General features: G+C 43.0%; 1 pseudogene; it reads right to left on the bottom strand.

Moving 5' to 3' along the window:
- Positions 1 to 682: 682 nt before the first annotated feature.
- LOC124620448 lies at positions 683 to 800 on the bottom strand (annotated as a pseudogene).
- Positions 801 to 16,427: the final 15,627 nt, after the last annotated feature.

Raw genomic sequence — 16,427 nt, 5'->3', positions numbered from 1 at the left:
GACGTACTCAAGGTACCCTCCGCCACACACCGTCAGGTGGCTTGCGGAGTATGGATGTAGAATTAGATGTAGATTTTAAATTTATAAAGTGAGTCAAGAATTATCTAAATATTGAATGTCAAAATTTCTGACCACCAAAACTATCACAATCGTTGATGGGCCTTGGTGTATTATGTGTTGTCAATTCTCGCCATTTGAAGGTACGTTCCGTACTGTCGAACATAATGGTATAGTAGGCATAATTTTTCATGAGCGTATTTTGAACACAGTACTCTCACTGGTCATCCTCACTGTGTTACCGTACTCCTCCTCATTGTACAGTACGTGTTTTCAGGGACGCATTCGTCCCGGCATTCTTTTATGGATGACAAGAGGCGTTCGAGAAAGTGCGGCAGAACTTCATGCGCCATTGCCACGCATGTATTGAGAATGGCTGCCGCCACTTTGAACAGTTACTATAAACTAAAAATAAACTCCTCCCGAACAGGCCACCAAGGCCCAACGGTACTGACCGGCCGCCGTGTCATCCTGATCTCATAGGCGTCACTGGATGAGGATATGGAGGGGCATGTGGTCAGCACACCGCTCTCGCGGCCGAATGTCAGTTTCCGAGACCGGGGCCGCTACTTCTCAATCAAGTAGCTCCTCAGTTTTGCCTCACAAGGGCTGTGTGCACCCCGCTTGCCAACAGCGCTCGGCTGACCGGATGGTTACCCATCCAAGTGCTAGCCCAGCCCGACAGCGCTTAACTTCGGTGATCTGACGGGAACCGGTGTTACCACTGCGGCAAGTCCGTTGGCTTGAACAGTTACTATGAGCTACTTTATTGTTATACTGTGTACGCTGTGTATGTCCACAATACAAGAAATGTGCATTTCCGACCATTGGTTCTACACTCCTGGAAATTGAAATAAGAACACCGTGAATTCATTGTCCCAGGAAGGGGAAACCTTATTGACACATTCCTGGGGTCAGATACATCACATGATCACACTGACAGAACCACAGGCACATAGACACAGGCAACAGAGCATACACAATGTCGGCACTAGTACAGTGTATATCCACCTTTCGCAGCAATGCAGGCTGCTATTCTCCCATGGAGACGATCGTAGAGATGCTGGATGTAGTCCTGTGGAACGGCTTGCCATGCCATTTCCACCTGGCGCCTCAGCTGGACCAGCGTTCGTGCTGGACGTGCAGACCGCGTGAGACGACGCTTCATCCAGTCCCAAACATGCTCAATGGGGGACAGATCCGGAGATCTTGCTGGCCAGGGTAGTTGACTTACACCTTCTAGAGCACGTTGGGTGGCACGGGATACATGCGGACGTGCATTGTCCTGTTGGAACAGCAAGTTCCCTTGCCGGTCTAGGAATGGTAGAACGATGGGTTCGATGACGGTTTGGATGTACCGTGCACTATTCAGTGTCCCCTCGACGATCACCAGTGGTGTACGGCCAGTGTAGGAGATCGCTCCCCACACCATGATGCCGGGTGTTGGCCCTGTGTGCCTCGGTCGTATGCAGTCCTGATTGTGGCGCTCACCTGCACGGCGCCAAACACTCATAAGACCATCATTGGCACCAAGGCAGAAGCGACTCTCATCGCTGACGACGACACGTCTCCATTCGTCCCTCCATTCACGCCTGTCGCGACGCCACTGGAGGCGGGCTGCACGATGTTGGGGCGTGAGCGGAAGACGGCCTAACGGTGTGCGGGACCGTAGCCCAGCTTCATGGAGACGGTTGCGAATGGTCCTCGCCGATACCCCAGGAGCAACAGTGTCCCTAATTTGCTGGGAAGTGGCGGTGCGGTCCCCTACGGCACTGCGTAGGATCCAACGGTCTTGGCGTGCATCCGTGCGTCGCTGCGGTCCGGTCCCAGGTCGACGGGCACGTGCACCTTCCGCCGACCACTGGCGACAACATCGATGTACTGTGGAGACCTCACGCCCCACGTGTTGAGCAATTCGGCGGTACGTCCACCCGGCCTCCCGCATGCCCACTATACGCCCTCGCTCAAAGTCCGTCAACTGCACATACGGTTCACGTCCACGCTGTCGCGGCATGCTACCAGTGTTAAAGACTGCGATGGAGCTCCTTATGCCACGGCAAACTGGCTGACACTGACGGCGGCGGTGCACAAATGCTGCGCAGCTAGCGCCATTCGACGGCCAACACCGCGGTTCCTGGTGTGTCCGCTGTGCCGTGCGTGTGATCGTTGCTTGTACAGCCCTCTCGCAGAGTCCGGAGCAAGTATGGTGGGTCTGACACACCGGTGTCAATGTGTTCTTTTTTCCATTTCCAGGAGTGTATATCTCAATATTATCAATTCTGTAATCTCTGTCACCTGTTTCAATTGGACCCAAAAGGTTTGAGTCATCGTGTGTGTATCTTAAATCTGTATAAACAAAAAATTAAAATAAAAGCATTTTACACACTCTTGGATGTGGAAAGTTCAAAAATGGCTCTGAGCACTATGAGACTTAACTGCTGAGGTCATCAGTCGCCTAGAACTTAGAAGTACTTAAACCTAACTAACCTAAGGACATCACAAACATCCATGCCCGAGGCAGGATTCGAACCTGCGACCGTAGCGGTGGGGCGGTTCCAGACTGAAGCGCCTAGAACCGCACGGCCACAACGGCCGGCTAAACGTTCACACTACGTAAAAATTACAAAATCCTCTCAGACAACAGACGGCCTCGATTCGTAAAGTGCAGGAACTGAACAATAGTATGTTAGGGTGCTGTACCGAAGGCCCCAAGTGAAAAAGGACACTGTGGACGCTAAAACTGACCGGAAAATAAACAAAGAAAGATATTGTTTTATTTATTTTTTTACTTACCTTTATTCATTCAAGGATCATCTCACAGTCATGTATTATAAGAATACCAATCAATACACCAAAATATAACACAATGCGTACATAACATACTTTAGTAGGATAGGTCTGGTAGCCTATGGAGATAGCACAGGTGTTGGGCCGTACCTGTAAGGAGCCAAATCGCCCGTTTGTAAAGTACCCCTTATGTTGAAACCACAGTTTATTTCCTTAATTTCATTTTTACAATTTCGTATCGCGTCGGCAGCTATGCCGTTAGCATTCAGTGAATAAAGCGTTACTGTAGAATGCACACAGTCGGTAGTAACATTTCAAATCCAATGCTGGCTGAAGGAGCCGGTAGACCCTATGGTGTCGCCTGTGAGAGTGGTGTGAGGCGCTTTAGCTAGACGTAACACCCGTTGCGGCAGCAGCGAGATGCATAGGGAAACCACCGATGTTCTGGCGCGAAACGACGAATATTGTTCAATAAATATTTGCTAATAAAAGTCGCTTTTTCCAATACTGTTATTAGGAGAATCAAACAGGTCATTAGTACTTTCTTACAACAATATTGCAACGCCAAAAATCGTTCGTCTTAATAAATAAATGAATAATGTTCAAGATAACGAAAATGTACGGACGGTTACAAAATATCACGAGTACAAGCACGAGGTACAGACTGCGCGCCATAGTTGGCCAGCGTTGTCAACCGTACAATTTTTTATTATTTTAATTTTTGTGGTTTATTTAATTTTTGGCCATTTATTTCACAAATACGATTTTGAGCAGCCTACATGGCAGTCCGTCCAGCCGTGGGATTCCCCAGTTTCATTATGCTGTAGCTGCATAAGTCAATTAGGTTATTTCCAGAGATGAATCCCCTGGGGAATTCACCATATTGACTGCTTTGCATCCTGCGCAGTGCTCATACATAAGTGAAAACGATTACAGTTAACTTGCTTGCTCAGTTGAGGACAACGAGCTGTTTATAAGGTGTTAAGTAGTGCAAAATTATGTCGATGGAAACAGAAGACAGTGAGAGTGGTCCTAGCACTGCAATATTTGTGCCGTAAAGGAAGACGAAGCACTTCGGAGCTCTTCGGATCGTGGCTAACATCGATGGCGGGCGAAGTGGTTCGGCTGTAAGATCAGAGCTGGTTCGGCAGTCTCGGAGGACTGACATGTTGTCTGTCTTGGTCGGTAACGCTAAGAACTTAATTAGCATTTTCTGATTATCTGGACATGTAATTGAGAAGTAGTGTGATAGTGTTTATGCAAACACGCAAGTCATTATTTTGTTTATTTCCTGTGAAAGTGTGACGAATGAAAATTATATGTTGTTCATTAAGTGGACTATAATTGTGCAGTTTCTCGTATTCTGCTAATAAAAAAGCGAGTGGCGTCCCGTTCAAACAAACTAATTCAAAATTTAATTATTTATACACTACTTTATACAATAACAGTGCCTCCCTGACAGTTTATAACAGCCTCAATATACAGGACTCAGCGATCTGCGTGCTGTTTTCTGCGCAGGGATCAACAACTACAGAAGACTGCAGGTTGGTGAACATTATTCAGAACTTGTGCATTCCACTCAGAGCGGTGGAAGCAACTGGTACCTTGCGCGTATTGCAATGTTGGTACAAATGAGATCAGTGAGACGTCATCTGTGGCAACACGGAGGAGGTAGGAAGGAAGAAAATTTTCGACGGAAAGGGTTTATCACATACACGTAAATTTCTCTTTCTATCTATCTCTCTCTTTCACTTTTCGTAGTACTCCCAAGAAATCTACAGCGGGCGTGTTTAAATGTTAAGAGACGAAAACAAAAATGTAGGAAAGTTTGGAAAACTAATCCGGAATGTAAAGGCTGGTTGTCCGCTGTAATGGAAATCTGAAAGGGCTAGATGGAGAATCTGTAACGTAACTTTAGTGTCTGAATTAGGACGTATTAAAAAAAATTCTAGAAATGAAAATCTTGTCAAAAACAAAAGCCAGACAGTTTTGAATACATTTGTGAAATCAGCTACAATTGTTGCGTCTTTAAATAATCAGGCTCACATTGCTGAAATTAAATTGGCATGATTCGTGGCACAAATCAGTCTTCCTTTCAGTGTTGTAGTTCAGCTGGAGGGCGTAGTTAAGAGTTGCCTTTCTGATACCTAAAATCGCCGACGCTGTACACCTGGGTCGCACTAAATGTTCCCAGGTCGTATAGAACATGATAGGACTGAGTCGAAAGAACGAACTTGCAAAAAAAATTGAGGCATACAAAATTCAATGTTCTAACTGATTAGTCAACAGATGTAGGATCTGTTAAAACGTCGTGTGTCGCGTTCAGATACTTTGATAAAGACACAAATAAAATTGAAATTTTGGAATCTTTGTGGCACTTTTAAGCTGAGTGAATATGATAAGGCAAACGAAGGTACAAGTAAAAACCTTTATTCTAATGTAATGTTTTCATATTCTGAGTACAAAGTTCCTGAGAACAATATTATAGGGTTTGCTTTAGACAGTTATAATTCTATGAGGGGGTCAAGAAACTCTGTTGCTACCCGGTTAACTGAAAACTAATTATTCTCAAATATATATGTCACTCGCTTCACATATGTGCCACTGAAGCTTGTAAATATCTTCCCAGACATTGTGAAGACGTAGCTAGGAACCTTCTTAACAGTTTTAAAGCTAGTGCTAAGAGACAAGCACAGCTGCATAGTTCCAAAAGTTTTTAGATATCAAAATTTATAAGTCGTTGCATCCATCACGGACAAGATGGGTATCTTTGCGGACCGTTGTAGTGAGAATTTTAGACCACTGGATTGCTTTACGTCTCTATTTTGGTTCTAAATACCAAAAAGAGAGGTTGGTTCAGCACAAGAATTTCACCGAGCCCTCAATGAAAATTTTGCCAAATATTGTTATTTATTTTTGCTCTATATTCTACAGTAATTCAAAGATTTAAATAAGTATTTTAAGAGTACTAAAGTTGTCATTATTACTTACATAAAAATATGGTAGAAGGGTACAAGGAAATATTGCTTTGCTAAATGGACGGCAGTACGTCGTAACCAATAAACTGATTGACATTGGCCCCAAAAACAGGTCAAAGTTTCTTCCTGACAGCTAAATGTACTCGTATTTGGGAGTTGAAGTTATGAAGGTAACTCAGAAACCAGAAGCACGTACTGAATGGGATGTCGTGTAGGACTTTTACTGCAGATATTGCGATTTCATGCAGACAGGATTTTCAGAACTGAAAAATGTATGTAACTTTGATGATCATTTATTACCACTGCTTGAATTTTTTGACGCCGAAAAGTGCTCTTTCAAACAAAGAAAGAGAAAACAACTCCCTCTCTTATCCCTTTTACGTCAAAATTGCCAAGAATACTCTCTCTAGATGATGATAAGCATCTACAACAAATCGATGATCACTGGAGGAAACTTACTACCGTAAAAACAGACGAAAATATTAAGAAATGTTCAGAAGTGGACGTATTTTGGGGGAACTTCCTCAACATAAAAACTTTATTTGGCGAGAGAGAATTCCCAGCCCTACCAAAGTTTGCGCTTTCGTGTTTATCCTTGCACATTCAAATGCTGAGTGCGGAAGAGTTTTTAGTAAGATGAATCTTATAAAAGTGAAAAACGGGAATAGGCTCATTACTTCCACAGCGAATGGATGTTTGGTTGCCAGCTAATGTTGAGGAGCGGCAGCTCGGGGAAAAATTTTGTTTCTACTGAAAATATGGTTAGTAGCAGTGGCCATCCGCTTTCGTCCCTCAATTTCTGACCTTCCAGAGAAAGATGATGATGATTGTGATGATGGATTGCATTTTTGAGTCGTCTTTCAACGCAAGCAAAGAACGAAGTCATTTTTATATAATTTTTTATATAATTTTATCAACCATATTTAACTCCTGTAAGTTGTTTTCCAATAAAAAAAATTAAACGTCAGTAGCATTAAATGTGGAGACGTTAACGTGAAATAATCGGACAAGCCTGTCTTTATGGGGTACCAGTACAAAGCTCCGGCCGTGTGTGCCCAAGAGTTCTTCACAATGCACTGTAACAATCATAACAGCGTTCTAATTCCGTTCTTCTTGACGCAAAGCATGTAAGTGAGTAAAAGTTTAGAAAAGGATTGAAATCATGCTTAAAATTTTTTTCGTTACGTGCTTTCATTATGAAGACAGGATGATTATAGGATAGGTAATTTGCACTCCACTTCAAGCAGAAGCACGGTTTTGACGCAACTCGCTATTTCTGACTTCATATCTCCTGAACTATTGCTGTATAGTGATATTATGTTGAAGTGCAGTAAGCGATAAACTTTTCTTCGTTCCATCATTTGACGCGGGCTGTCAGCGAGAAAAAATTTCGTGAAGGTTTGAAATTATATGTGAAATTTGTTGGAAGTCACTGTGTGTTGTTATTTTCGGGTAATGGATGAACGAAGTTGGAATATTGGAGCACCACCAACTTCAAGGCAAGTACTTAGCTTATAATTGTAATATTCATCTTATAGTGTTAAACGTAACTTACTCTTAATAGGTAGATTATGATAGCATGTGAAATTTTTAAATTTGGTCAATAATTTCGCTAAATAAATGAACCTTTTGTTGCCCCTGTAAATCGTTAGGTAGGTCACCTGCAATAAAATGTCCAAGACACACATTCAAAAACGGATTTTATGTTGTAGATCATAGATATGTACGACCCCTAACGAAATGTACAATAATTTTGATGTAATTTTGCGATCCAATGATGCTGAAAGGTTGGCAACGCTAAGTCATCAGTCGCTGATAGGAAGCCTTCAGACCTAGTTCTGCCATAAGACCATGCGCTCAGAAAATTGTTAGTTTTCAGTTAAATCATCATTAGTTGTGTCGATATTATCAGTTTATGGTGTTTAATAAATAAATACTTGATAATGGATACCCTTTGAACGTTATTCCGAATAATATAGCTTCCCGTTTCATCTCTTAGAACCACAGGAAGTAGAAATGCACTTTACAGAGAACCCGACGGCTATGACACTGCTTCTGCGAAGGACACAAACTTCGAGAGCTTCTCTCCATAACAGGTACAAAGGATCCTAAAAGGCGTATCACTAAAATAATCCAAGGACAGACTGTCTTAATATCCGCAGAACTCGGATGGAAAAGTACAGCCAGTCATACTGTACGCCCTTTGTGCCAACCTCTAAGAACCTAAGAAACTCTTGGATAAACTGAGACATTTCTGGTGGTTTAGCACAAGGGAGTGGGAGGGATCCTTGCAATTTGATTTAGTGTTCCAGGAAAACCATGGAAAACCCAAATCAGGATGGCCGTATAGTGGCTCCATCCTCTGGAATATGAGGACAGTGTCTCAACAGTTTCACTGCCATAATCTGCAATTCTCTATTGTATAATGTTACTTAATTTACAAACAAATCATTTCAGGTAACTGCCTAAATAAAGCATTCACTGAAGGCACCCGCTGATGACTCCTGGACTGCTTCCGATCATTTGCAATGTAAAACATAGGTCTACTCTTCACTGCCCCTCACACTAAGACACACACCGATGACTCCTGGACTGGGAAGATGCTGCTGTGCCTCTTATCTCAATTCCGGACTCCACAGTCAACTGATCACCTGATAAACCAAGTCAATGGACATTACTCTCATGCGTTATACATCTTGACACATAACCGACATGGAACAAGCAGTGTATTGAAATGTGAAAAGGTGTTGTAGTTTCCCCCTTCATTGCTATCCATTGCTCTGAGTCCTCTAACAAGTAATCTTTAACTGTGTAATACGTCGTACGTATGAGCAACATTTTAGCTGACTTTTTAAACAAATGTGTTTCAGTAATTTCTTCGCTTCCTTTGGGAATTTATTATACAGTTCTACCTCCTGATACAAGAAAAACTGTTTCCAGTTTATTTATGTGTTTTTCCTGGGTAAATGTAACTCCAAACTAGCTGTTGTTCCATGATTATGAATGGAACTTTTAATGCAATATTTAGTAATTTTCTCTGAGACACACCGCAGATTGGTATATATACTCAGTTGGTACTGTAAGGATATCTAATTTTTTAAATAGCTGTTTACAGTGAGCACGGCTTCTACTTTCATTTACTATTCTTATGGACATTTTCTGCAGTTTAAAAACCGTGTTCATGTTTTGTGCCTTCGATCTTTAGAAAAGAACAATTGAGTGTACGTACATAGGCATAGTACGTCACCACAAGACACTGGCTGTTACAAACTGTTGTGAACATCCTAAGAGCATAGCACGGTGATAACATTTTTTTCTGCCACTATCTTAAAAAACTTTGTGTTCCCTACACAACCTAAAGATTTATCATCTAAGCTTAACATGCGTGCTGTCCATTTTGTTTGTGTTCATCGTTAACTTATTACATACTCCCCCGTTGCAAACGTCCTTGGTTTCATGTGCTTTTTATAATAGGAGTTCCGATGTTTTATATATATATATATATATATATATATATATATATATATATATATATATATATATATATATATATATGTTGGAACACGAGAGGCAATACTGACCCTACGACTTATCTTAGAAGCTAGACTAAGGAAAGACAAACCTACGTTTCTAGCATTTGTAGACTTAGAGAAAGCTTTTGACAATGTTGACTGGAATACTCTCTTTCAAATTCGGAAGGTGGCAGGGGTAAAATACAGGGAGCGAAAAGCTATTTACAATTTGTACAGAAACCAGATAGCAGTTATAAGAGTCGAGGGACATGAAAGGGAAGCAGTGGTTGGGAAGGGAGTAAGACAGGGTTGTAGCCTCTCCCCGATGTTATTCAATCTCTATATTGAGCAAACAGTGAAGGAAACGAAAGAAAAATTCGGAGTAGGTATTAAAATCCATGGAGAAGAAATAAAAACTTTGAGGTTCGCCGATGACATTGTAGTTCTGTCAGAGACAGCAAAGGACTTGGAAGAGCAGTTGAACGGAATGGACAGTGTCTTGAAAGGAGGGTATAAGATGAACATCAACAAAAGCAAAAGGAGGATAATGGAATGTAGTCGAATTAAGTCGGGTGATGCTGAAGGAATTAGATTAGGAAATGAGACACTTAAAGTAGTAAAGGAGTTTTTCTATTTGGGGAGCAAAATAACTGATGAAGGTCGAAGTAGAGAGGATAGAAAATGTAGACCGGCAATGGCAAGGAAAGCATTTCTGAAGAAGAGAAATTTGATAACATCGAGTATAGATTTAAGTGTCAGGAAGTCGTTTCTGAAAGTATTTGTATGGAGTGTAGCCATGTATGGAAGTGAAACATGGACGATAAATAGTTTGGACAAGAAGAGAATAGAAGCTTTCGAAACGTGGTGCTACAGAAGAATGCTTAAGATTAGGTGGGTAGATCACGTAGCTAATGAGGAAGTACTGAATAGGACTGGGGAGAAGAGAAGCTTGTGGCACAACTTGACTAGAAGAAGGGATCGGTTGGTAGGACATGTTCTGAGGCATCAAGAGATCACCAATTTAGTATTGGAGGGCAGTGTGGAGGGTAAAAATCGTAGAGGGAGACCAAGAGATGAATACACTAAGCAGATTCCGAAGGATGTAGGTTGCAGTAAGTACTGGGAGATGAAGAAGCTTGCACAGGATAGAGTAGCATGGAGCGCTGCATCAAACCAGTCTCAGGACTGAAGACCACAACAACAACAACAATTGGTGTGCAAAACGTAAGGACGAAACTAACTTTCGGATGATGTGTCTCTGCCAGGTAACATAGTCCGATGAAACCGTACCATGAGTAGAAAGAACTGCTACAGTACAGTACGGAAAGAAACTGAACAAAATACGCATTCAGACGGACAGAAGTGAGACTTTTATTTAAAGACAATAATTATACCGGTTCAAATGGCTCTGAGCACTATGCGACTTAACTTCTGAGGTCATCAGTCGCCTAGAACTTAGAACTAATTAAACCTAAGGACATCACACACATCCATGCCCGAGGCAGGATTCGAACCTGCGACCGTAACGGTCGCTCGGCTCCAGACTGTAGCGCCTAGAACCGCACGGCCACTCCGGCCAATTATACCGAAGTCAGCGTAATTTGTTATGGTCTCCTGGACAATAAAAAAGGCAGCACATGGTTCTTAACAGAGTATGTGATCGCGGACGGCACTGCAAGCTCTGCGACGTACTCTCTTGCTGGTGATGAGGTTGATAAAAGGATCTTGTAGGACCTTCCATTCCTCCTCCAGCGCGGTTGGTAACTGTTGGATGGTCTTTGGTGCATGTGGACCTGTTGCAGTTGGTCTCCCCAGCACATCCCTTAAGTACTTAAAGGAACGGGAAGGCCGGTCCATTCGCCTAATATTCTGTCGTTCCAAAAGCTGCTCCACCTGTGCTCTTCGATTTACTCCGCTTTAGTGGCACCATCAACGGTAACATTTCCATCGCTATCGTGCAGTGACAGTACTGACTTTTTTTGTCACTGGTGTACTTTACATACGACCAGAAACTATTAAAAGCATCTCGCATTGACGTCCGCACTAAATTTCGAGCTCCCATGAAACTTAGCCAGTCTTGGGGATTTTACTTCTAACGTCTCGTGACAAGTAAAGGTCCATCTTTGACTACGCGTCATGCACTGTACTGTGTACAGTGTACAGTGCATGACGCGAACACACTCTCACCAAGGAAACGTCACAAGCTGTCTGATGCAATGGACAACTGGCACCAGGGATAGTGGTATACGTGCAGAACAAGTTAATGCGCCGGAGCGGTGCTTGCGGTCACCATATGACACACGTACTACGAGCTAGACAGGCTTGGTGGACAGGCGTGTACCCTGTTTATCAACCCTACTCGTTTCAGTCTAAAACAGAAATTCGGGGTCTTTGAGAGAGTGCTTCAGAACTGCATGCGCCATTGTAATACATGCATTGAGACTGGCGGTCATCGCTTTGAATAATTACTACTAGCTACGTTGTTGTTATGCGTTGTAGGCTCTATATGCCCCTAATACAATAAATACGCGTTTCCGACCATTAGTTACTTACCTCACTATAACTGGTTGCGGACCCACTATCACCTGCTTCAGTTTGACTAGGAAGGTTTCAGACACCATGTATATTCGTACTTCTTTTATACTCAATTGTTATAGCAAATACCAATCTGTGAACTTCGTTACTTATATCACTGCACAAAACAGACGACAGACGGTTTAATACAATAATAATAATAATCACTTACTTCTTCCTCGTTTTTCTACTGTTATGTTTCCACTGGCGCCTTTCTGGAGTTCACACGTGATTAATGTTTTCATTCCATGCAGACGACCGTTAGACATCTAGTCAAGCAAGAAAAAGATTACGAAATGCTCCAGGAAGCGCAAGAGCGGCATATGAAGAAGGAAAAAAAAGACGAATAAAGATTGCATCGGACTCAATCAGCACTTCGGCGAATCATCTAAGTACGTCTTGTGATCGAGTGGAAACAGGGCATATTTATGATGGAGCAGCGAGAAGAAGACTATAGCAGGACACGAATTTCCGATCAATCAGCACAGCGGTTAAGTTCGTTAACTTTTTTTCCTCCGCCTGCAGGAGATGGCAGAGAACGAGTGATTTCTGGAGTGCAGAGGATGGTGATGTCAGAAGGAAAAAAGGGTACGGACGAGAGAAAAATGGAAGCATCTAATGAGAGAGAGTATATGAGAGAGACGTCCGGAGGGGAGAAGATCGTGTGGAGAATACGCCGGGGCTATTAACTTAGCACTTCTAAGTACTCCCGCTCGTCTCGGGTATTAATTAGCTAACAGGCATCTCATTAACAGTTAAAGCGCCGCCGTATATTATTAAAAGCTCGTGACGCTATTGAAACAAAAGACGGACGCCCGGAGGTCACCGGCGAGAGCGGTTTCCCGCGACAAAGCAATTTGTACTCGCGGCCTATGGACCCCCGGGGTAATTGCTCGGCGTGAGTACGTGTACGCACGTGCGTGTGCGTGTGTGTGCGCGCGCGCGATGCAGTGCGTGCGACTGTGCTGCGCTCTCGCGGCCGCCGCTCTGACTGAGTGGGGTCTTAATTGCCCCTTGACCACGCGCGTGGTGTAATTAGCGCAGAATTTATTAGTCGGTCGCCTGACGGATGGCCCAGAATTTGTAATAATCTGTTTGTTTGCAGAAGCGTCCGTAGGGGCCCCGGTGCTCGGTCACGAGGCCTGACTCTCTCTCTCCCGTAGCCTTTTCTCTTCCACCGCACGAAATGCTAATTAATTGGGAAATTTCTCCGCGCAATTTGTTAATGAGCTCTGCGCTTCGCACGCGGCATTCTTGTGATATCTGCGGCGGGAAACGAGTATTAATCTCCTGTTCTCGGACACGGCGGCGCCACACTGGCTGCAGCGACGTTGCCGTGGAAACCGACGAGATAAGCGGCGGAAACTGCGCTATCTGCCCACCGCGAACATCCTACTTATTTCTGCCTTCCTTGGCAATTCGTTACCAGAACGTAGGCAAGGGGTTTTCATAATTTTTGCCGCGTACATTATCTGTTTTATCTTCATCGGTATATGCCTTAGGTGAGTTTGGTTCTAAGGCGTTAACGAGACCGCGTGTCGTGGTAGAAACTGCAAACATGTTTGCTGCGAATTATACGAAGGAGTAAGGGTTCGTACAATGGGCCGAGGGAAAATGAACAACCGACGTGGAGCTGTACATCTGGAGGTAAGTTAGTTGCATATCAGCAGCTGACGGAGTGGGTTAATGTTAGAATTATCGGATCATCAGTGTGAAATCTTGACTTTACGAGCTAGTCTACTAACTAGAAAAAAATGCAGACTAATAGGAAAACTGAGGAACTACATGTTTTTAGAGCGCTGGCGGTGCCAGTGAAGAGACTGCGATTATCGTTTAGTAATGGAAAAAAAATAAAGACAATGTGGAAATATTAATTTCAATTGCACACCTACAAAAATTCTTCTTGAATGAAGAAACAAGATGAACAGAAGTCTAAGGCGAAAAGAAATGAAATGGAAAGAGAGAGAACTAATTTAAAATATCTAGCCTATTTAGCCGAGCGGTCTAAGGCGCTGCAGTCATGGACAGTGCGGCTGGTCCCGACGGAGGTTCGAGTCCTCCCTCGGGCACGGGTGTGTGTGTTTGTCCTTAGGATAATTTAGGTAAGCTTAGGGACTGATGACCTTAGCAGTTAAGTCCCATAAGATTTCACACACATTTGAACATTTTCTTTATCTAGACTATCGTTTGCATGGCCACATGCAACTAATATGCTTATTATACCACAAATAAGAACATCACAGTATACGCATGGTTAGGGTTGTTGAAATGCACACGATCTCTAAATTTGACAAGTTCGTATCGTTCGAAACGTTCGTGTGCAGTGACAATAATGGCATTTAAATGTTGTGTCAAAGCCTCAAAGACTCAAACAGGTTACTGACACCTTTACTGCAAATCTCCCTCCACGCTGTTAATTCCTGGATATACAAAGTATCAACGATGTTTACCATAACGTAAATGGTAACCTTACAGCGGTAGCCGCCCAAATGGCTCTGAGCACTATGGGACTCAACTGCTGTGGTCATCAGTCCCCTAGAACTTAGAACTACTTAAACCTAACTAACCTAAGGACATCACACACACCCATGCCCGAGGCAGGATTCGAACCTGCGACCGTAGCAGCAGCGCGGCTCCGGACTGGAGCGCCTAGAACCGCACGGCCACCGCGGCGGGCGGTAGCCGCCCACTACCGCAGACTACCACAATAGAAATCACAGTTCCTACAAACCCTGTGATCACTTCTTACATTTATCTTACGCGTAAAGCACGGTGACAAGCTACTCAGTAATGCGCCAACTATGTGGGCCGGTATAGCGTGTTTCTCAAACAGACAGGGAAGTATATTTGTTTGCACAGTCATAACTCAAACAAAAATGGATTTCTTACTGCAACCAACATCTTCCTTGCGCCAGCACGTTTCAGATCTGTTCTGCCAGAAAACACCCTACAATTAAACCAAAAAATCCCATACGTAATCACAGAAAATACCGTTCATGAAGCCTCATTGAACGACAATTTGCAGTCCGGAGAAAGGAAAGCAGATGAAATGACATACAATGTATTATACAATGTAGTGAAGCATGTAATGTATTTAATACTAATCGTCCCAAAACACAAACAGAATTATCGCACAATATAAATTAAATTCCGTTTTAAAAGTTGAAAAGAAAATTGAGCATCTCTCAAATGACGATCAGTTTGGCATTAGGAAAAGTAAAGGAATCAAACAGGCAGTTGTGATGTTTCGGTTGGTAATGGAACCAAGACTTTTAAAAAAAATTTAAAAAATAAAAAAAATTAAAAAAATCGAGGAACGTTCTTAGGATTTTTCGACCTGGGAAAAGCAACGTACAATATAAACAGGTGCAAGATGTTCAAAATTCTGATAAAAGCAGGAGTAAATTGTAGAGAAAGCGAGTAATATACAATGTGTTCAAGAACCAAGACCGGACAACAAGACTGGAAGACCAAGAACGAAGTGTTCGGATTAAAAAGTGTGTAAGACTGAGGTGCAGTCTTTCGCCTGTACTGCTCAATCTGTACTTCGAAGAAGCAATTATGGAAATGAAAGGTTCAAGGATGGGATTAAAATTCAGGGGGGAACAAGATTCGCTGATGACATTGCTAGCTGCACGGAGTGGCCGCGTGGTTAGAGACGCCTTGCACGGATCGCGCGGCCCCTCCCGTAGGAGGTTCGAGTCTTCCCTCGGGCATGGGTGTGTGTATGTTGTCCTTAGCATGAGTTGGTTTAAGGTAGTGTAAGTCTACGGACCGATGACCTCAGCAGTTTGGTTCCTCAGGAAGTCACACTTTTTTTTTTTTTTGACATTGCTAACCTCAGTAAAAGTGAATAATAATGACATAATCCGTTCCATGCGATGAACAGGCTAGTTAGTACAGAGTAAGGATTGAGAATAACCCGAAGAAAGCCGAAAGTAATGAGAACTAGCACAAATATAGTGATAAATTTATCATCAAATTTGGTGATCTCGAAACAGACGTACTTCAGGAATTCTGCTACCTGGGAAACAAAATAACCCATGACGGAGAAAGCAAGGAGGACATAAAAAAGCAGAGTAGCACAGGCAAAGAGGGGATTTCTGGCCAAAAGAACTCTACTAGTATCACATGTAAGCTTAAATTTGAAAAAAGTTTCTGGAAACGTACATGTGGGGCACATCATCGTATGGTAGGGAACGATGGACTACAAGAAAATAAACGGAAGTGAATTTAAGTGTGTGAGATGTGTTAATACAGCCGGCCGGGGTGGCCGAGCGGTTCTAGGCGCTACAGTCTGGAACCGCGCGACCGCAGGTTCGAATCCTGCCTCGGGCATTGATGTGTGTGATGTCCTTAGGTTAGTTAGGTTTAAATAGTTTTAAGTTCTCGGGGAATGATGACGTGAGTGGTTAAGTCCCATAGTGCTCAGAGCCATTTGAACCATTTTTTGTTAATACAGAAGAATGCTGAAAATTAGATGGACTGGTAAGGTAAGGAATGAGGAGGTTCTCCGCAG

Source organism: Schistocerca americana, chromosome 6 (assembly GCF_021461395.2).
Source record: "Schistocerca americana isolate TAMUIC-IGC-003095 chromosome 6, iqSchAmer2.1, whole genome shotgun sequence".
In the NCBI taxonomy this organism is placed as follows: Eukaryota; Metazoa; Arthropoda; class Insecta; order Orthoptera; family Acrididae; genus Schistocerca; species Schistocerca americana.
This window is presented reverse-complemented; position numbering and strand designations above follow the sequence as displayed.